This window comes from Schistocerca gregaria, chromosome X, assembly GCF_023897955.1.
Source record: "Schistocerca gregaria isolate iqSchGreg1 chromosome X, iqSchGreg1.2, whole genome shotgun sequence".
Taxonomy (NCBI): Eukaryota; Metazoa; Arthropoda; class Insecta; order Orthoptera; family Acrididae; genus Schistocerca; species Schistocerca gregaria.
The window spans coordinates 385,251,918-385,275,421 of NC_064931.1; the positions used below are offsets into that span (position 1 = coordinate 385,251,918).

Below are 23,504 nucleotides of genomic sequence, written 5' to 3' on the forward strand. Positions count from 1 at the left end.
CCATTACCGTGTAGTGGTAGTTTCACTGTCCTTCTACCTCTTTCCGTAGCTGCTCACGGGAGCAGCATGTGAACATTCGTCCAGACTCGTCGTTTTCGAGATACTCGTTCGCAGGATCTGCATAATAATAATCTGCCCTTTGTCAAAGCCGCTTATCTCAATGGATTTCCCCATGTGCTACCCATATCTTCGCTTGGGTGATCCCCGTCCGAATCTGCTTGGATTACATACTTCTGTTATCGCGTCATGTGCTCGCATGGCCACCAGGCGGCATCCAACGTCGCGGTGGACCGTGGTCATAATGTTTTGGCTCATCAGTGTACAACAGAGTGAAAGACGGAACAAAGAATAATGAGCCTCTAGAAACCGAAATTTGTGAAATGAGTACCACATGGCTAGGCACATATTTTCTGCCACACACTTGATGCATAAAGATGATGGATCCTCTGAGGGTATACTTTGATTCCAAAAAAGCATATAGCATTACTTATATCATTTAACATTAGTGGTATGATATTTCTTAGCCCAAATAACTGTCTTTATTTTGGATAAATTTTCCCGTAAGTATTTGGATGAAAAATCGGCAATATTCCAATAAAAATTCTTAATTTAAACAATGTCGTGCAGAGTGACCGCGCGGTTAGATGCGCCATTTCACTTATTGTAAGGCCTCCCGCCGTAGGTTCGAGTCCTTCCTCGGGCATGGGTGTGTGTGTGTTGTTCTTAGCATAAGTTAGTTTAAGTTTTGTGTAAGTCTAGGGACCGATGACGTCAGTAGTTTGGTCCCTTAGGAATTCACGCAAATTTGAACATTTGAATTTCCTCACTGACTGATATTCGTTTTTTTCTTGTTCTCCACAAAAAACAAGCTTACATATCTTAAATTATGTTACTTTCAACCTCCCATGACGTCTCTACTTCCTAATGTTCAGTGTCTGTCCATATTTTTCCTGACTATTTGTTCTCTTCCTTGCACAGTAAGACTTTTGCATGCAGAGACTTCTATCATGTCATTTATCAAATTAGTCGTTTTCTTGTTACATATGTTTTCATAAGATAGAAATCCAGTCAATGAACGTTGAAAACCAAACTTATTGTCGATTCGATCGAATTTGAATGCTCTTTACTGCAGTAAGTCCTACATAACATTCTAATTTCCCTCATATATCTTCCAGTGTGGTCGCTTGGTGGGTTATATATTAAAATGTGCTTTACATTTTTTCCTAGATAACGATTTTCTATGATTTAGGAATAAACTGAGCTCCATTATTAGAATCAATAGTCAATGTGATTCCTACATTTCCAAAGCAGTCCTTTTTAATGTCTAGTTTTATGCTTTTACTGAGTGCTTTCTTTATGGGGTACAATTTTATGAATTTAGAAACTAAGTGTACCATAACATAAATGTAACCGTAACTCCCTTTATCTTTTGGCAATTCCCAAAGAATTCGGCTCCTACTAATTCCATCTATTTTTTTCGGAATAATGTCTTCTTTACTGGACTGGTTACTGACCTTCTTACACATCGACATCTGTTACAATTGGCTAAATTTTTTCTGACTGTTCTGGTTAAGACGCAAAAATATAAATTTTATTGAAGACTTAGGATACATTTCAAGGGTCCGCAGTATCCATAACTTTGGCATAATGGGCCGCTATAATTAAAGTGAAGCTAGTCACAGAGGTCTAGTGCGGTGTGTAATTATCATATGGCAGAGAAACTTGATAGATATGCTAACGTATTAATGCGGAATCGATTTACCCTGAAAAAAAATGTATTTACAATTGTGTAAGTCTGGTGCCGTACACTGTTTTTATGTTGGTATATCATCCATGCTGTGATTTAACAAGACATAAAATGATGAATAGCAAGGCTATCGAGAAGAGAGACCATGCGCTGTTAGTGAAACTGGTTTACGTGAACGGCAGCAGTTACAGTGCTGCACTGAGATAGTATTGCCAACTGAAAAGTCTGAGGAGAGGCCCGATCCATTAAATGGTTTAAAGAATTTGATAATTAAATATGAAAATACGGGTGAGTTTGGTATGGTACCTGGTAGAGCAAGGCTTCCTATCCTGGTGGAAGTTACTGCCGAGGTTGCTGTTGCTGTAACTGACCAAGCAGCACGTGGTCTGGATAGTGCTATTGCTCGTGCAGTGTCACGAAAATTGTCCACCCGGTGGCTAACAGTATTACAATGTTTTGGGGTATGTTATACACTGGTACCCGTAAAATATCTAGAAGATGTCGCAACTGAAACCACATGATCTGCAAACGTTCTGAATTTGCTCTTCAGTTTCTAGCACGAATCGAAGTTGATGGCATGTAGCTGGGCCATATTCTATGGGGGGATGAAGCACATTTTGCAACACAGGGTGCAGTGAATACACAGAACTGCCGAGTTTGAGGTACTGTTAAACGACATGTTGTGCACGAAGATCCTTTACACTCGCGGTATATGACTGTGGTGTGGTTTGACAAGCACCTCCATTCACAGTCTATTCTTCTATATAGAGAATATACCCAGAGGGCCCGTTTGGTGTACCGTGACGTCTGCGCGTTATCGACATAACATTGAACAGCATATGCTCCCTGCCTTATAAGAGCGGAACTGTGTGTAAACCCCTGTTTTCATGCAAGATGGAGCAAAATCTCATGTTACCCATTCAGTGAAAGATCTGCTTAATGCAACTTTCCACGAACGTGTTATCTCCAGAGGTTTTCAAAGTGCATGACCTACATGATCACTAGAACCCATGTGTCTTTTGGCTCTGGGGATAGCTAAAAGAGTCGCTTCCGGGGGACACGTCGTCTCTCTACATGATCGGAAGGCCAATACACAGGAACACATTGCTCAGATTGCACCAGAACTGCTGCGAGCAACTATTGATCACACCGTTGTACGGATGCGACATCTTGTCGACGTCTCCGCTGCTCATACTTAAGAAACTGAACAAACTGTATAAGCGGCGGTTGATAATAAAATCTAAATTATGACTTTCTCACCTGGTCGATCTTTATTACCCATGCCGTTTTCCTAATTTTTTATAATATTTTCAAATATTTCTGTACGCATTTCTTACAATCACAGCGCCGAATTCGCACCTGGTGGCCTAAATTGGAACAAATTTTTTTTCCAGTGCAAATCTGTTCTGCATTAACCCATATAAATATCTTCCACGTTTTGCTGCCCTACCATAATTACGGCCCACGCTGGACCTCCGTGAGTAGCTGCATTTTAATTATAACCAATCAATACATACTTTATGAGAACATCTGTATACTGTTCTGGCCAGTACAACTTCAATTTATCACTGTCTGGACTGTTTCTCTTAAATAACATTCCTTTGTAAACTTTATAATATTTTTCCACTTTTTCGTTTCCCTTCTTTCAAATAACTTTTTACGGGTAGCCATTTATTATCATTGTTTTGGTTTCTTCTTACCTCAGTACAAATCCTCCTACTTCCTTTCTCATTTTTAATTCCTTTCATATACATAATCCTGGAATCCTTCTCTCCTATATTCCCACTCTCTTCGCATTCACCCACCTCCCTACCACGTAAATCTAGGTAACGTATCTGCAGTAAGATTTTCCTTGCCTTGTATGTATGTTATTGAACAGTGAAATTGTTTTAAGCTAAGTGCCCACCTTGTAATTCTACTTTGGTGCAACATACACTCCTGCAAATAACTTAAAAACTAGTTATCAGAAAATACAACCGTTCTGTCTCCAAATAAATAATTTCTAAACTTGGTGAAAGCCCAATATACTGCCAATAACTCTTTTCAGTCACATTATAACTTTGTCATAGTTCTGTCATGTTGTGCTTGCAGATGCTACAGCATAATGTTCTATTCTACTATCTAAGACTTTCTCTTGAAATAAGGAAGCTCCCCCTCCGCGATTATTACTGTTGTGTCATACTGAGAAACATTAATGTCAAATTTGGCCTGTACAAAATTCTGCTATCACATAACTGTCTGTTTACTTCATCAAAATATACTGACATTCGTTACGCCATATCCATAATACGTTATTCTTTAAATCATTATTCGAACCAAGTGCATTCAGAGCTTGAGTCCTTACGTACTTTCTACACAAATTAACCAACCTGAGGAACGATTACAACTCCTTTTGTTACTGAGAGACAGGAAATTTTGCTCTGGCTAAAATCTTATCACCGTCAGCCAAAATTCTATCCCCAGAAAGGCTGTGGCCAAGAAATTTCAACTGTTTCACAGCAAATTTAGACTTTTTCAACTTTGATGACATACTGCTTCCCTTAACTGTCTCGCTACTTCTCTTAATAGCTCCAAATGCACTTCCCAACAATTTCTTGTGGTTAAAATATCATCTACATAAACAATTTTGCAAATTAATTCTTTCCCCAGAAGCCTCATATAAACTCTGCAACAGAAATATTTAATCAAAAAAGGTATGATACAGTACTGGTAAAACCCACTCTCATGTAGAAAATCACTGTATTTTCTTAAATTCGGTGCACATGATAACTGACGAAAACCTGAGGTAAGGTCAGACTAGTCATTAAGTTACATCTTTAAATTTATGCAATAATTCGTCTATATTTTCTGGGTGGTCAGTTTCTCTCTCTAACATTTTGTTTGAGTGCCTTGAATCCAACACAAGTCTTACCCCTCTTTCTCTTTTACACATCACAATGAGTGGGTTATTGTATTCGCTACACCTCCTTTATATATTTCCCCAACTTTCCACCTTCTGTAGTTCTCCTTCTCCAGCCTTCCATATACCTGTAGGTATTCCATCGGGTTTAATAAAAATGGTTCATATGGTCTTAAGTCTGTTTCGTAATTCTTCAGTCTCCCAGGTTCCTCATTAAATACATCACAAAATCCTCTTCTTCACTCTTGTTAAGTTCCTTAGTGGTTTCATCTACAGTATGGAAATATTCTAGATATCTCCCTCTCATTTAAACAAACTTCCTCCTCTATCAGGTATCCTCTATCATCCATACAGTTTACTCCCCTGACCTCATTAGTACTACTTGTGCTACCTACATTAAGCAGTTTTGTTTGAGAAGAAATTTCTCTTCTTGGTTCAGTAAATCTTAATTCTTTATCTGTTCAACAGAATCCTACTTCAGCTTTCATAATCCACCTTCAATCTTAATTCCTATTACAGGTAAGTTAAAAAATTTGGACTGTTTTATTCTATCTCTTAATTTTCAGACACTCCACATACTAGACTTCATGTATCAGTCAGACAGTTACCTTCCCATTTATCAGTTTCATTATGAATGTATGGACGCTCCTGCATATCACTATCACCTTTGTTTCTTGATTCACACAGAAGATCTTTTTCAGTTGCTCTCAAACCCATAGCTTTACCTCATCTTTCTTTATGTATGTTTCTACTTCCAGTTGCGTGACATATCAGTTTTTTCTAAGTTCTCTAAATTATTCCTTATCTATTCATACCATTCCGGATACAAACTTTCACACACCTTTTTCAGTGCATCTATTACACTACTATCACTAGCTTCATTACCTTCATGATCGCAAGCTACCTTTAAAATTTCATTCAAAAATGTTCAAATGTGTGTGAAATCTTATGGGACTTAGCCGCTAAGGTCATCAGTCCCTAAGCTTACACACTACTTAACCTCTAAGTTATCCTAAGGACAAATACACACACCCATGCCCGAGGGAGGACTCGATCCTCCGCTGGGACCAGCCGCACAGTCCATGACTGCAGCGTCTCAGACCGCTCGGCTAAATTTCATTACCTACACTTTTTCAGACTCCCCCTCATCGTTACAACTGTTTACTGTTTTACTGTTATCTGCAGGCCAAATTTCACTTTGATGTACCTCCCTATTACAGTTTTGACCTCTCTGAATGTGTTCATTGGTATCCCCATAAATACCTTCCTCTAGTACTTTATCTTTAACTTCCACATTCATGCCATCTAATCCTCCATGAAAGTCAATCTCACTTCCTATTTTCTCCTGACTTCACCAACTTCTTCACTATTCTCATTACTATTGACAGTCCCATCTTCTATACTGATTTCATAATAATTATCTAAGATATCCTCTCCAGTCTTCTTACTACTACTATCCACTATAACTACCCCCCTCTCTCCCCCCAGGTGCAATAAATTTTCCTTTGTATCTGCTTCACCCTCCATTACTAACTTACAAATTCATCAAAATCACCATCCGTTCTCTCCTCTCCCACTAAAAGTTCATTACTTGATACACTGCAAACATTTATTAATGATTCTGCATCTGTCTATACACATATATGTTGAGTAACTTTCTTTTATCTCCCCCACACATGTCAATGTTAATTGCCTCCCAAAATTTCCTGTTAAAATTTAATCTATTAATTTTGTATTTATCCCTATCTAGTTGCCTGTAGAATCCACAATTTCGCCGTCTCTGAATTTCTTTTGTGATAATTGGCCTGATTTCTTTAATTTTTCCTCACCCTTAACTGAAAGGGTCCCAATGGGACGATCCCTGGGTTACCTGTTCTTTACCACCATTCTCATACTTATCATAGCTAATTTTTAAGCAAAAGATGTGACGGTGACAGCATAGCTCTGTCGAGACCAGTCATGCAATAAAATGCTGTTTAAGTGATTTTGGCTTGCGAAGTTTTCTTCAGTTATCACACATTGCAGACCTCTCCCAAAATGACAATGTCAAGAACCTATACCTACTGTGGTTAAATGGTCTACAATTGCCTTCCCACATTCTGTTCCCATTTTCATGTATTCTGCTCTCACCCATGTTCCTGTCAGTCTACGGTGGCTCTCTGCTGTCACCTCCTCCCTTATAATTACTTCTATAATGTCACCCTCTCTCCTTCCATTAGTACCTGTATTTTTGTAGTCTTGATTCGTCCCCCCCCCTTTCACCCATCCTGATTCCTAGAATGCCTGATTAAACTTACGCTCATCATTTGTTTCTAGTGTTCTGTCAAGTTTATCTACATGTTTCAGAAACTGTTCAATACAATCATGTGGCCAATAAACCCAACCCTACTGCACTTTCCCTGGTAATCACGTCTTTAATGCATCTATTTGTGTAAGCTCATCAAATGTATTATATAAGATAATTAACCGTCTCAGTTGCTTTGAACAAAACTCTTTCGCATACCATTCCTTCCTCAATAACATTTTAAAAATTCACTTTTGATCCTTGCTTGTTCAGTTTTTGACCAGAATTTATTCAGAAAGCTTCTTTCAAAATCATGATAAATCATGTTTGTATCAGGGTTTTTGTTAGCCCAAGACAGTGCTTCTGCACACAAAAGCTTTTTAAAAATTTCATCTTAAGCAAAGCAGTCATTCCACTAACAAAATTATCATGACAGTGTTATAGAAAATCAACTCAATGAAGTTTATTATCTCTTGCAAAACATTTAATTGGCACATTGACCCACATCCCACCACAGTCACTACTGAAACGCTTAGTAGCAAAATTTCATCTCGTTTTCTATAAAAATTATATACATTTCTCTTACATGCATCCACAATGCTTGTTACAAATTTCTCCTCCTCGACACTACTACTATTAATTACCAAAATTTAATTTTCTGTTTTAGTTTCTAAATTACTGATGTTATAGTCTACGTTTTCATTATTTTGACGTATTTCAAATCTTAATACATGATCCTCCTGTTTTATTATGTTGTGCATTATTTCGAAACTTTTGCCAGTTTTCTAAACTGTATCATATTTTTTTAAAGTCACTTTCCACTCTACTAATCCATGCATCTGACTCTACAGGTAATTTATATACATGGAAATTCTCTCTTATTTTAGGCACTTGAACACCAGTATTTAAAGTTTTCTTGCTCGGTATCTGTGACACCGATTTTACAGCTTAAATCACTTCTTGACATTCCAAGTTCATCGCCCAAATCATTAATTACATCATTTCTTGAAGCCTTGATTCTTCCGCCCAAGTATTTATGGCGGTTACTTAGTTCACTTTTTATTTCAGTCATTTCTTTACTTTGGTTCTTAAATTGCTCCGTCTAAATATCAGTAGCTGTTCAGAAACATCGAATTTGGGTCCTTAACGTTCTATGGGATTAAAAACTCGGAATGAACTGCAAGCACTACTAATATTCTCATCCACTGCACCTTTGTCACAACTCTGATCACGTTTCTCATCACTGTTCAAAATTATTTCTGCCTCACGAAGACTATCGCTAATGTCCATATTGTCATTTAAAACTGGTTCGTTGTTAACCGCTTCTTCCTGATTTTCCGTACCTAATATTGTTTAAATACTTTACAACGTAAAAAGTATTTCACACAACCTAATCACTGTGTTTCACTACATAACTAAAAAAAATATGAAAATACAGCCTCATATTGTTGTTCCCGATGAGGACATCCCACGTCATCAATTTGTAGTCATTTAATTCGTCACTTTATTTTGTTGTCGTGTCCATCACATTCTCGGCCAGTCTTGCACTTATTGTTGTCCAAATCGTTCTACAAAATTTTATTTTTGTTCTGATTACCAAATTGTATTTCTATTCTTCCGACATAGACCTGGAACTGAAAAAATAGTTAGTATAGCAGAGTTTGTGTTTTCAGCACATCCCAGCTCGTCTCCTCCACGTTATAATGTTCCGCTATTCTGAGAATAATATTGAATACTTAACTTTTTCGTTGAATGGGTGATGTGACTGTGCATTAAATAAATGATCTATCCATTATGATTCATGCCTGTTAATTCAATTGGCATGTCAAGCCAGTTTTTACGGTACACTAATTATTAAAATTATACAGTCAAAACGTCAGAATTACCCTTTCACTAATTGATTTTTCCAAAGACATGCACCATAACCTCATCCTGGACTAACACAAAATTTTAAAATTCGGTCTCCATAGTAAGCCCTGCAATACAAAGTGGTTGAAATGGCTCTGAGCACTATGGGACTTAACATTGGAGGTCATCAGTCCCCTAGAACTTAGAACTACTTAAACCTAACTAACCTAATGAGATCAGACGCATCCATGCCCGAGGCAAGATTCGAACCTGCGACCGTAGCAGTCCAGCGGTTCCGGACTGCAGCGCCTAGAACCGCACGGCCACCCGGCCGGCCCCTGCAATACAATAGAAATACATAAACAGAGGGATTTATGTACAAAGATACCGTAATATGACTAAAAAACATCTAAAATAAAAGCTGCAATAGTAAATTGTACGATATTATACCCATAATGGCGGCTAGGGGGGAGGACGGAGCAATACTGCTAAATAGCCAGCATTACTCGAGAATATATCCTAGTTAAGAAAATTATGGCTGTACGTATTATCGTACCATGGCTATACCCAATAATGGCCACTTAAATTCTTTTTCTTTTAACAAAATATTTTAGGGTTTTAATGTTTTTAATATGAATACTGCATGGTTCGACAAACTGATATGTATAGCAGTCATTCATTCTCTTACTTGTGTTACTGGCACATATTTTACGTACACCAGACGTGTGTCTTCTATTTAAACGATTTTTTGTCGCTAGTTAACGTGGTGACACATTTGCAGTTTTTGGAGTACCTTACTTTCTTGTTGTCGCACACAGAAGTTGTGTATAAGCAGAAGCGTAAAATCCATGCGAATGATTTATTCTGATCACTGGAGGCCGAACTGTGGCAGCCAGTTTCTTCACTGCTGTCGTCTATCAGAGCTGAAACACGACGATCTACTTCCATGCCATCGGGTAGCGGATGCCTCCTCAGTGTTCCGTCCACTGGCATGGTGTCTGTGGTGCGCCTCTCTGCAGCATAACTGTCAATAGCGGCAAGCCCTTGTCGTGGTAACTGAATACAGCCATCTCTGCTACGACTACTGTCAACAAGTTCATAGAGTCTACACACAAAAACCATCCAATCATGTCCGTTACTTCGTTTCTTTACTTTAAAATAATTATGCTACGATTTGTTGTGTACCTTTATGTACGTAATTCTTGTATAAATTTCTAAATCTATTTTTCTTGTAAATTCGACTACGCCATTCAAAGCAGCATACCTCACGTAGGTACACGTTTGCTTCTCAACGACGTAATGCTGTATACGATTGGAAGAACTTAACGGTGTATATTTTCGAGTAACGCTGTCTTATTTAGCAGTTGACGTCTGTGCTCTTACGGATACTGCTCTGTCCACTGCTACCGGCCACCATCGTGGATAAAACATCGTACATTTTTATTATTGTAGTTTTTATTTCAGATTCTTTTTAGATATATTACCATCTCTTTGTACATTAATACTTCTGAATATGTATTTCTGTTGTATTGCAGGCCTACGAACGGAAGATGGTCTAAATTATAGACAGAAACGGATGGCCAGCCTAAACATAACCAATAGGAGACTGTATGACATTTTACCGTAATGTCTTATACTGGGTAGATTCCGAGGAGCACCATCAAAGCATCGATTGGTGTAGTGGCAAAGGGGTCTGTGAGTATGAGGAGCACACCCCGCCCTGCACGTCGCAGGGATTTTATGTTCCAAAGTCTGTGTGCAGAAAACACTTGCTCCATAGCCTGTGATAAGGCATCATGATAGGTTATTACTGCATGCAGCGGCTGCTTATAGTTTGCTGTTGAGATACAGGCAATTCTGTGCACATTTTTGCTTGCTTTGTTTACGATTGTTTGAATGCGATGTATGAAGTTATGTTTACGAAGAAACGAAATTTATATTTTCAATCATAACATGCTAAGGTTCGTCACAGCTGATGCAGCTGTCTACTGAGGTCCACATAAACAGATGGCGGTAGTATCACGTACACAACGCATTAAAGGGCAGCGCATTGGCGGAGCTGTCATTTATACTCAGGCGATTCATGTGATAAGGTTTCCGACGTCATTATGGCTGCACAACGCGAAATAACAGACGTTGAACGCGAATGATAGTTGCAGATAGACGCAGGGGACATTCTGTTTTGGAAATCGTTAGGGAATTCAATTTCCGAGATCCACAGCGTCAATAGTGTGTCGAGAATACCAAATATCAGGCATTACCTCTCATCGCGGACAACGCAGTGACCGACGACCTTCACCTAACGACCGAGTGCAGCGGCGTTTGCATACAGTTGTCAGTACAAACAGACAAGCATCATCGAGTGAAATAACTGCAGAAATCAATGTCGGACGTACGACGAACGTATCCGTTTGGACAATACGGCAAATTCTTTTTCGTTAACGGTCTATAGCAGCAGATGACCAACGCGAATGCCTTTTGTAACAGCACGACATCGCGTGCAGCGCTCGCCTGGGCTCTTCACCATATCGGTTGGACCGTAGACGACTGGAAAACCGTGGTCTGGTCACATGAGTCCAGATTTCAGTTGCTAAGGGCTGATGGTAGGGTCCAAGCGTGGCGCAGACCCCCACGAATCCATGGACCCAAGTTGTCACCAAGGCACTGTGCAAGCTGTTGGCGGGTCCAAAATGATGTTGGCTGTGTTTAGGTGGAATGGACTGGATCCGATGGTCCAACTGAAGTGATCATTGACTGGAAATGGTAATGTTCCGCTACTGAGAGACCATTTGCAGCCATTCATGGACTTCATGTTCCCAGACAACAATGGAATTTTTTATGGATGACAGTGTGGAGTGTCCCCAGGCCACAATTATTCGTGATTGGTTTGAAAAGCATTCTGCACAGTTCCAGCTAATGATTTGGCCACATAGAAGGCCCGACATCAATCTCATCGAACATTTATGGGGCTTACTCGAGAGATCAATTTGTGCACAAAATTCTACACCAGCAACACTTTCGCCATTATGGACGGCTGTAGAGGCAGCACAGCTCAATATTTCTGCAGGGAGCTTCGAACGACTTTTTCAGTCCATGACAAGTCGAGTTGCTGCACTACGCCAGGCCAAAGAATATACGACTCGATATTAGGAGGTACGCCATGACTTTTGTGACCTCAGTGTACAGCAGTCATGGTAGACTTTGCCGAACTGCTGAGAGACTTTGAGTTGACACTGGATTTATAATATACAGGTGAAGAAATCTATTACTGTTCTAGTACACTATTGTTGGAGACAGTAGTTATCATAAAAAAACTGGAAATAGTCTACCTCAAGTGGAAAGGATACATATGGCAGAAGTAGTTGCCAGGCTGAGAGAAATGAAATTCACGCAGGATGTGGTTTTGCAAACACTACTACTGATAAAATCGCATTACATGATTCGTTGTGGCTTCTCGGATCATATTAGGTAGGTATACTCTAGTCTCCCCCTTGTCTTGTAACTCTATGGTGGTGGTGCTATGCATTTTTCATTGGAACAAGCAGTATTTCGTGCTAAGTTATGTAACGTGTCAACAGTACCATAGTATGCATTTAACGGTTGCGAGACGGTTTGCTAATGTGCCCTGACGATAAAAGAAGATAATGTTAGGCTTCGATATATAACCAATGTGTTTGAGACTGCACACACAAGAAACATTAATAAAGTGCCAATTACAAATCCAGTGAAGAGCAGCATGCATGCAGTCGTATAGTGTAGCGAGATGCTAAATAGACTCCAGGGTCGGTGGCTACAAGAGAGACATTGTGCATCACGGAGCGTCATACTGTTGGAAAAATCGGACAGAATGTGATTATTGCGGGTAATATACTGCTTCCTCCAACAACTAGGAAATGGGGCTAATCTGGGATTTTTATACATACTGTCATTCTTTCCATATGAACGGACATGGGTTAAATGTCACATGTGCACTCTATCACACATTCTAAGGTGGTGTGAAAGTCTTACGAACCTTTCTTCTCAATATAGACACTAGCTTTGGACGTTCGAATAACTATGGTATTGACCTATGTGTTGCAGGCAAAATGCTGCAATCCAATCCTCATGTCACCTACAGGCTCTAACATTGCTATTAGGAAAGATATGAAAGTAACAGATGTGTTTCTAAGCTAGCCAGCACTACATGCATGCGTACTGTCCATGTGCTCTGGCCTGAATACGATATCAGGCTCATTCCACACTTGAACAGAACATGAGGAAAAATGAAAATTCTGTGATTAATCTGAATATCATAAAAAACACTAACCCAACCTAATCTGTATATCATTCCATACTCTGACAGCAGGTTTGCATTGTGGCTGATGTGGAAAGCAGCCACATCAGTGTAACTGATCCAGTGCGTAGTTAGTGTCGGAAGCTGTCTGACATTGATAGGATCGTATTATATTGGCATACCCCACTCGAAAAAAGACAGTGCGTTTCCTGTGAAACGGTATTGGGTAAAATTAAAGAAACTACATTCAACCAAGACTCTGCTACCATTATGCCATCACCGTCGTATATCTCACATATCGATCATAAGAATATCGTAAGAGATTTATGACGCAATCATTTCTTTTCGTCGATCACTACGTTACAGTGGGATACAAAGGAAAATCTATAATACTGCTAGGATGTACTCTCCACCATGAACTGTATAACGGCTTGCAGGGGATTTGTTTGGATGTAGTACTGGATGTTCGCAGTTGTTTATGAGAAGGAAGTCGCAAATTGTGGAGGATCAGGAACTTGTAGTTGACCAGAACGTAAATAAATGTAACTATCGCACATAAATAGGTCTAGACATAGACTGCTGTACAATTACACTATCTCTCGAAACATTAGCTACCGTAAAATACCTATGAGTAGGCATCTGGTCTGAGCTAAAGGCTTTGCTATGTTGGAGTACTGGCTCTTCTCCTTTCTTAAATGTCCCTGTTAATACATGTCGATTGAATGAATATAGAACTGGACTAATTCGTGATCCCTCTATCGAATGACTACTTAACGTTCCGACTTAAAATCGCTATTTTTTATGAAACAAATAGACTCTTTCCATCGACAATGGGCGTTGCATTAAAGACTCTATGAGAAGTATTTATCTGTGATGACTACACCTACAAATTGCAAAAACGAAATTGCAAATATCTGTTGAAACACCTGAGAAAAGGCACATAGCGACTGTTACGAGCGATATGCTGTATTTCCGCTCACTAAGATAGTTGGCGCAGTATTAGCAGATGTTCAGACAGTTTTCATCAGGTATCGTATGCAAAATATAGATTACACGTCGGTAAGATCACGCGCTCTATACTCGAACAAATTTTGTAGTTAAACTGGCAGTTAGCAGGACGATGCACGACAATAATGCTCCCGCCATGGGTAGAGGCAGGAGGCATGACCCGAGCTCAAGTAATCTCATGTTATCGGCATCAGTTAGTAGTAAAGAAAGCTGCTCTGTTCGATCACAACGGCAATCGACGTAGGAAGTTTCCTATAGCTCGTGCAGGATACGGTGACCGGTTCATAGTGACTAATTTTATTCCAAAGCGTTGGGCGAGCTCACTCGTTTGTTCGGCCAGTCAGCGATGACAGAACCGAGGCGCGCACCCTACAACCTTCCTCAAATGATTTTACAGAAACCATTAGGTAAAAAAAATCATTTTTGCCTCACTTATAGCTATAGCTTTATATTTCAGGTTCATGAGGATGTGCCCATCATTTCGTTAATGGTCATAGTTATTGTGATGCGTGAAAACTAAGACACTGCGCAATATCCAGAGAAGTGTGCAATGAAAAATAGATGTCGATATTATTTGCGTTTGGTGCACGTTACATAAAATGTTGTTGCATATGAAATTTTGCCAACATATTGAATTTTTCTTTAGACTTCGGTAGCGGTATATATCTCTCGCCAAACCACAGAAAACTAATCGGATATAGCACACTCATTTGCAATCGCGCCGTGCCAGCGGTAAGGCCAAAGTGAAATATCCACAATGTTCTTCATATTTCATAATCGGTTTGAGATATAGAAATGGGATTTTGGCAAACGATAGCGCGCAAACTGGAGAGTACTTTATCATATCGTTATTATATAAAACTTCATTATCTATCATGTTATTCCAATATCCTCAGACTTTTGAGGTGCAAGAACGTAATTTTTAAGGGCCATCGATAGCTGGTGAAAGGAGAAAGGCAATGGGTTTTGGAACAACATATGTGAATACATTACACGTTTTTTTGTACCGAGAATGTGCTTCTTCATAAGCTACTGACTTTACTTTTCCTCAGTTCATCACTTAATAAACCACTTTTTCAGAATTCTCTCGAAATTCTGTTTGCACAGTACGTTTGTGAGGTGAGACAGTGTAAACTCCGCTGAGTTTTGGCAGAAGAAACAAATTTGCAAATGGAAACTCGAGAAACATGTAAGTTTTACACAACATTCGCCACTCATGACGCTTCTCTGACAGTTATAACCGGTTAACAAGCCAGACGAAAATAAATCGCAGCATTTTCAGCAGAGTTCTATTTAATTACTAACGAAAGCAGAAGCGACAGTAGATCTCTTTGAACGGTCTTGTGATGCATGTGTGGGCGTAGAGGGCCCACTCAATATTTACAAAAAATGTGAGTGTACGCATCAGTTTAGAGCGGTTCTTCCCCTCCAGCGCTAAGCGTTTTCCCTACAGCGCTCTGAGCGCCCCCCACCACTGCCACTCCCTCCACGTTTCCACTACCGACTGTGCATTTAGTGGCCATGCCATTTTGGGTGCACTATACTCTGCTGATGCCAGTGCACATGAAAAGTCTGGCCTTCCGGATAAGTCATGGGCACAGTGCTGCATTGCATTCGCTATGAGTGTGAGGGCACTCCATTGTGCTGTGTTCACTTAAATATGGACGTTCCAATTACTCCTGTCCCATTCCAACACTATTGTTGCTTACTTAGACATTAAACATAGGTATCACCAGTGCTGATAATGTTGTATGATGTGGGCTTAAATTCCTCACACCTTCCAAACGTCTCTCCTAAAAAGTGGATAGTCAGATGAACTTGAAGTGTAGCCAAAACTATGTATGCAAAATCATAGCAATCCTCATTTCTTACCTATATGAATTCACAGTGCTTGGAGTATTGTTTGTCAAATCTAAGCACGAGGCTGGTACATATATTGAATGATAAGTATTAATTACTGAAATCATAGAAGGCTGTCAGTTTTTTAAATGGGTATATTATTTTTTTGAAAACCACCATGGTAATTACTATACATTTATTTATAATCTCGAAAAATGAGTATTTTGGAAAATCATGAAAATTGTAAAGAAAAGCCTCAAAACTGTAGATAGCATTGAAGAAGGCGGTCATGAGTTATACAAATGCTACTGGGCAAAATACTCTAGTGAAAATTGAAAAAAAAAAATAGATTGCATGAAAGGTTGAGGGACATGACATAACATGAGTGACAAATCTGTCTTTATATATAGTGCTCCACAACACAAGATCAGTCTCTGTTTGGGTTTACCATTGGTGTGCCTCCCACTGCGGAATGAACGTTTGTTTCAGCTTTTCACCCTCTCTTAATTTAAAATGTACATTCGACAAAACAAAGCTGTTCGCATGTTCTGATAACATCAGGTACCTTCGGTTGCGTACAGCTCGCACGAGTGGTGACACAAGATACACTGGACGCGGCGGCAGTACCACATGTAATACACATTTAGCATTGTATTTGTCCCCTTCTTATTGTAACGATATTTCTTATCGATCTTTTTAGTTTTCTGTAATTGCATAAAATTACCACATGCTGTTTCATATGTGCATTATAACAAGACCAGTATTTGAAATGCGGAGATATTTCTATGTAGAATAAACAAATAATAGTTGTATGGTAGACGCGTGGCAGCCTTCGAGGAGTTGCAATTCAGATGAAGTAATTAGGATTCGCATCCTCTCGATACCATATTTAATTTACAGTTCATTGTTAGGTGATGTGTTGCAAGCGTAACACGAATATAGCTGAGTGATGCCAAACATAACACACTATGCAACAAAGAGGGATATGACAAATACTCATTTGCTGCCAGGATGTCTCAGTATATGCTGGTCACGAAAGATAGCGTCCTGACACACGGGCAGTGCGACAGCTTCAGTAAGTGTGAAGCGGCAACCAGGTGCGGTGTTCAACCACACGGTTCCCAGAAGTGGATAAAGCGGTTGTGCGAGACGGGGAAAAATGGCCAGCTTCGATGGTCAGACTTAGGAAAGGTGACGATGCCTCAGCAAGACAATGTGTTAGTTCACACATAAGTGGTACGTCTCATATTAAACACCAGCCAACTCAAGAATGAGACTTTGGAAACTACTCACAACTCCTTACATACAGGACGCTGGTGTTAAGAGTCCATACTGAGGCGCAAACTTTATAGGCTTGTCTTGGCTGAATTGAATGTAGACTATAACTTGCACCATTTCATGTTCTCAGACGAGTTAAAAATTTAACTCACTGAATGAGGCTCCGAAGATGGTCTACATGTCATGGGGAGCACATTTCGATCCACAGTACATGGTGCAACATTCGCGTGTTGGCCACATCACAGTCTCGTGCTGGTTGCGGATGTCACCACATGGAGTAGGTTTCTTATGGAATGGCACCCCATTCTTCACGAAGTACTGCACTGACGAGAGGTATCAATGTCGGTCGGTGAGGCCTGGCACGAAGTCGGCATTTCAAAACATCCCAAAGGTGTTCTATAGGATTCAGGTCAGGGCTCTGTGCAGGCCAGTCCATTATCAGGGATGTTATTGTCGTGTAACCACTCCGTCACAGGCCGTGCATTATGAACAGAGGTGTTGAAGAATGCAATCGCCATCCCCGAATTGCTCTTCAACAGTGGGAAGCAAGAAGGTGCTTAAAACATCAATGTAGGTCTGTGCTGTGATAGTGCCACGCAAAACAACAAGGGGTGCAAGCCCCCTCCATGGAAAACACGATCATACCATAACACCACCGCCTCCGGATTTTACTGTTGGCACTACACACGCTTGCAGATGACGTTCACTGGGCATTCGCCATACCCACATCCTGCCATCGGACCGCCACATTGTGCGCCGTGATCCGTCACTACACACAACGGTTTTCCACTGTTCAATCGTCAAATGTTTACGCTCTTTACACCAAGCGAGGCGTCGTTTGTCATTTACCGGCGTACAGTGTGGCTTATGAGCAGCCGCTCGACCATGAAATCCCAGTTTTCTCACCTCCCGCTTAACTGTCACAGAATTTGCAGTGTATCGTGATGCACTTTGAAATTCCTGTATGATGGTCTGGATAGATGTCTGCCTATTACACATTACGACCCTCTTCAACAGTCGATAGTCTTTGTCAGTGAACAGACGAGGTCGGCCTGTACGTTTTTGTGCTGTACGTGTCCCTACACGTCTCCACTATCACATCGGAAACAGTGAACCTAGGGATGTTTAGGAGTGTGGAAATATCGCGCACAAACGTATGACGCAAGTGACACCCAATCACCTGACCACGTTCGAGGTCCGTGAGTTCCGCGGAGCGCCCCATTCTGCTCCCTCACGATGTCTAATGACTACTGAAGACGCTGTTATGGAGTACCTGGCAGTAGGTGGCAGAACAATGCACCTAATGTAAGAAACGTATGATTTGGTGGTGTCCAGATACTTTTGATCACATAGTGCACTTCACCGAATTATTGCCATCTCGCCACGGATGAGTATGTGCACATGAAACATACTACGATGCCAGTTGTGAGAATGAGCTGTCCCAATGCAGTAATCCAGTTCCAGCAGGACCACTCACCACTTCACTCGAGCCGAATTGTTCAGCAATGGCTTTCGCAACAGGCTGAGGTCGACATGATCGATTGGCCTGTTCGAGCTCCGGACTCGACTCACATTGTAAATTTATGGGGCAAAATTAAGCGTCACGTAAACATACACTCTCCAACATTGGCCCCACGCATATCTGACCAACTGTGGAACCTAATACTGGATATATGAAAGAGTCTCGTAGACGTTGAGACAAATTTCCAGAGGCTTTCCTCGTCTATGGATGCTGCAGGTAATTGATGCCAGCTGTGTGTGGACAACATACCAGCCTCATCTCTAATGTGAAGTTTCCTCATCTCACATTACTCCACTTTATATTTCAATATTTGATATAAATGTATGTTTTTAAATTGGAAATCTACTTGAAGTCGTGAAATTATTGTACCTTCAACTTTATTTATTGAATTCTTACTACCTAACAATTAATACACGTAAATTGGAAAAAAAGTACAAACAAGTCAGTTTGAATCGAAATATGAATCGTGTCCTAACATGGGACAGTAAGAGAAAACTCTTAATATCCACCAACATAAGAACATGTCAGCCCCAAAAAAAAAAAATTCTGTTTCTTACTGCAAGTATTTTTTGCATTTATTGTTCAAAAGAAGTGCAACCGGGTCATAAAAAGCTGCTTCACAGGTTAACTTTTTTCGATAGCTCAAGGATAGTATTCCGCGCACTATGCTCTATGTTAGTCTTGAGACTAACGACCGCTGCATAAAACGCATTTAGTGTCTTCTTCTTCAGATTGCACGTCTGAAGCATTGTCGTCATTTAAATTTGTAGCAGACTCCCAATGACTAGAATGTTATGTTTCCTGCGATTCTATCATTCTTTCTTTTCCAAGAACAATACCTTCGCTTCTGTCTTCTTAGATACCGCTACAGGTTTCCCCTCAAATTGTTTCAAACGTTCCCTCTATGGAGACGATTTTAGCTACTAACCAGATTCAGAAAGCGCTGATTTTAATAGAGCTGGTGGCTCCTGATCTGGCTTGCTGATTTTGGGAGCTGGCCGGATACTATTTAGATTGACATTTACTCCTTTGTTTGCATCTTGTATGTAAAACTCCTGGTGTATTGCAAAGTCATTGTCTCCAAGTATAAGCGGATCACACTGGAAAAGTTTCGCTTTCCAGAGGCCGTTTATAGCATTTTCCATTCTTACTGCTTTCAAATAGGTAGCTCCAAATAACCGCGTAATTTAAAATGAGGTAACTACTTGACCTGGGTTATTTGCCCATCAGGTTTCTATTTCTTGGGGATAGTGCGTTTTTAACGCTCCCACAAATTCCACACGAGAGACAGCATTTTATGCGTGGAATGGGGTGCTAAACAGATGATGTGGACACGGTTTTCTCTTGCGCAGTCTATCACACAAATGTGACATGATGCCCATCATGTATTACCACAACAGGATTATCTTCAGATGGCTTCAAAGAGCTCACAAAATTGTCAAACCATTTAGTAAAAAATTGAGTATGAATCCAGCTACCAGGATTGCAAGCTGAAATTATCCTAATGCGAGACAGCATATGCGATACCGTCGCTTAATAGGATACCCATGGTATAGCATATTAGGAATGAGACATTTTGCGGTGGAAACCTAGCCTCATAGTAACACTGCAGAGTTTGAAGAACAATTAATTATAGAAAATGAAAGAATATTTTGCTAATAATGTAAACATGTTGTATACATGGAAGAACCCTGGAGATACTAAAAGGTATCAGATAGATTATATAATGGTAAGACAGAGATTTAGGAACCAGGTTTTAAGTTGTAAGACATTTCCAGGGGCAGATGTGGACTCTGACCACAATCTATTGGTTATGACCTGTAGATTAAAACTGAAGAAAATGCAAAAATGTGGGAAATTAAGGAGATGGGACCTGGATAAACTGAAAGAACCAGAGGTTGTACAGAGTTTCAGGGAGAGCATAAGGGAACAATTGACAGGAATAGGGGAAAGAAATACAGTAGAAGAAGAATGGGTAGCTCTGAGGGATGTAGTAGTGAAGGCAGCAGAGGATAAAGTAGGTAAAAAGACGAGGGCTGCTAGAAATCCTTGGGTAACAGAAGAAATATTGAATTTAATTGATGAAAGGAGAAAATATAAAAATGCAGTAAATGAAGCAGGCAAAAAGGAATACAAACGTCTCAAAAATGAGATCGACAGGAAGTGCAAAATGGCTAAACAGGGATGGCTAGAGGACAAATGTAAGGATGTAGAGGCTTATCTCACTAGGGGTAAGATAGATACTGCCTACAGGAAAATTAAAGAGACCTTTGGAGAGAAGAGAACCACGTGTATGAAGATCAAGAGCTCAGATGGCAACCCAGTTCTAAGCAAAGAAGGGAAGGCAGAAAGGTGGAAGGAGTATATAGAAGGTTTATACAAGGGTGATGTACTTGAGGACAATATTATGGAAATGGAAGAGGATGTAGATGAAGACGAAATGGGTGATACGATACTGCGTGAAGTGTTTGACAGAGCACTGAAAGACCTGAGTCGAAACAAGGCCCACGGAGTAGACAACATTCCATTAGAACTACTGACGGCCTTGGCAGAGCCAGTCATGACAAAACTCTACCAGCTGGTGAGCAAGATGTATGAAACAGGCGAAATACCCTCAGACTTCAAGAAGAATATAATAATTCCAATCCGAAAGAAAGCAGGTGCTGACAGATGTGAAAAATACCGAACTATCAGTTTAATAAGTCACAGCTGCAAAATACTAACGCGAATTGTTTACAGACGAATGGAAAAACTGGTAGATGCGGACCTCGGGGAGGATCAGTTTGGATTCCGTCGAAATGTTGGAACACGTGAGGCAATACTGACCTTACGACTTATCTTAGAAGAAAGATTAAGAAAAGGCAAACCTACGTTTCTAGCGTTTGTAGACTAAGAGAAAGCTTTTGACAATGTTGACTGGAATACTCTTTTTCAAATTCTAAAGGTGGCAGGGGTAAAATACAGGGAGCGAAAGGCTATTTACAATTTGTACAGAAACCAGATGGCAGTCATAAGAGTCGAGGGGCATGAAAGGGAAGCAGTGGTTGGGAAAGGAGTGGGACAGGGTTGTAGCCTCTCCCCGATGTTATTCAATCTGTATATTGAGCAAGCAGTAAAGGAAACAAAAGAAAAATTTGGAGTAGGTATTAAAATTCATGGAGACGAAGTAAAAACTTTGAGGTTCGCCGATGACATTGTAATTCTGTCAGAGACGGCAAAGGACTTGGAAGAGCAGTTGAACGGAATGGACAGTGTCTTGAAATGAGGATATAAGATGAACATCAACAAAAGCAAAACGAGGATAATGGAATGTAGTCCAATTAAATCGGGTGATGCTGAGGGAATTAGATTAGGAAATGAGACACTTAAAGTAGTAAAGGAGTTTTGCTATTTAGGAAGTAAAATAACTGATGATGGTCGAAGTAGAGAGGATATAAAATGTAGACTGGCAATGGCAAGGAAAGCGTTTCTGAAGAAGAGAAATTTGTTAACATCGAATATAGATTTAAGTGTCAGGAAGTCATTTCTGAAAATATTTGTTTGGAGTGTAGCCATGTATGGAAGTGAAACATGGACGATAACTAGTTTGGACAAGAAGAGAATAGAAGCTTTCGAAATGTGGTGCTACAGAAGAATACTGAAGATAAGGTGGATAGATCACGTAACTAATGAGGAGGTATTGAATAGGATTGGGGAGAAGAGAAGTTTGTGGCACAACTTGACTAGAAGAAGGGATCGGTTGGTAGGACATGTTTTGAGGCATCAAGGGATCACAAATTTAGCATTGGAGGGCAGTGTGGAGGGTAAAAATCGTAGAGGGAGACCGAGAGATGAGTACACTAAGCAGATTCAGAAGGATGTAGGTTGCAGTAGGTACTGGGAGATGAAGAAGCTTGCACAGGATAGAGTAGCATGGAGAGCTGCATCAAACCAGTCTCAGGACTGAAGACCACAACAACAACAACAATGTAAACATATGAATATTGTTGAAGTATCGACTCAACTTCAGATATTAAAGCCCTACAAGCACAAACAGTGAAAAAAAATTGAAATTCGACACTTATAAAATCAAGGATTCTCGACAATCTTCAGATACGTAACGGCCTAACTGACACTCAGGCGCTGTGCGAACTAAATTCTGTTACTTCTTAATAGAGATGAGCACTTGCTTTAGTCAGAGTCTAGCTGTATCACATTATCGATCTCTCCCATAATAGGCATATTTCCTCGACAGAACGATTCATAATTCCTATTACAAGCTTCCAGGAGTTGTAGAAGGAATTTAGTAGGTGAGGTTTTATAAGGAATCCATGTCCTAAAATATACGGTTTAGATATAAAATAAGTTTGAAGTTCGGATCACTTTAAATTTCCCACTTCAAGGTAGGAACACAGTCTAAGAAGAGGTCCGTCGTCAGCCCCGGTTATAATTATGACATCACATAACACCTTCATCCGACTACAGCTATGGCTGCGAGACATTGATACGTTCGAAACTAGGAAGGTTGGCTGTGGTGCTCTAAGGGCGCTCTGCACTCGACTTTGAAGAGGACGTCCGTAATGTAGAAGAGAACCCGAGGACATATACTCGAAACATTGCTCGTGCCACTTGCTCCTACAGCACACAGGTCAGAGCCCATTGTCTCCTGTATGTGTGAACCGTGACGTGGGAGATTTTGAAGTGATCCGATCCTCAAAATGACTTTATATACAAACGGTACATTTCCGGACATGGGTTCCTTATCTAAACTTCATCTACTGAGACTCATCTACACCTCGTCGAAACGTGTAATAAGTATTTTGAATC

The 23,504-nt window shown here is 40.1% G+C and overlaps 1 protein-coding gene across 1 annotated transcript in view; it reads right to left on the minus strand.

Annotated features, from left to right (window-relative positions):
- LOC126298076 (tachykinin-like peptides receptor 86C) overlaps positions 1-23,504 on the minus strand; it is a 198,129-nt gene that overhangs the window by 116,944 nt on the left and 57,681 nt on the right. The gene's annotated exons all lie outside the window — the stretch shown is intronic.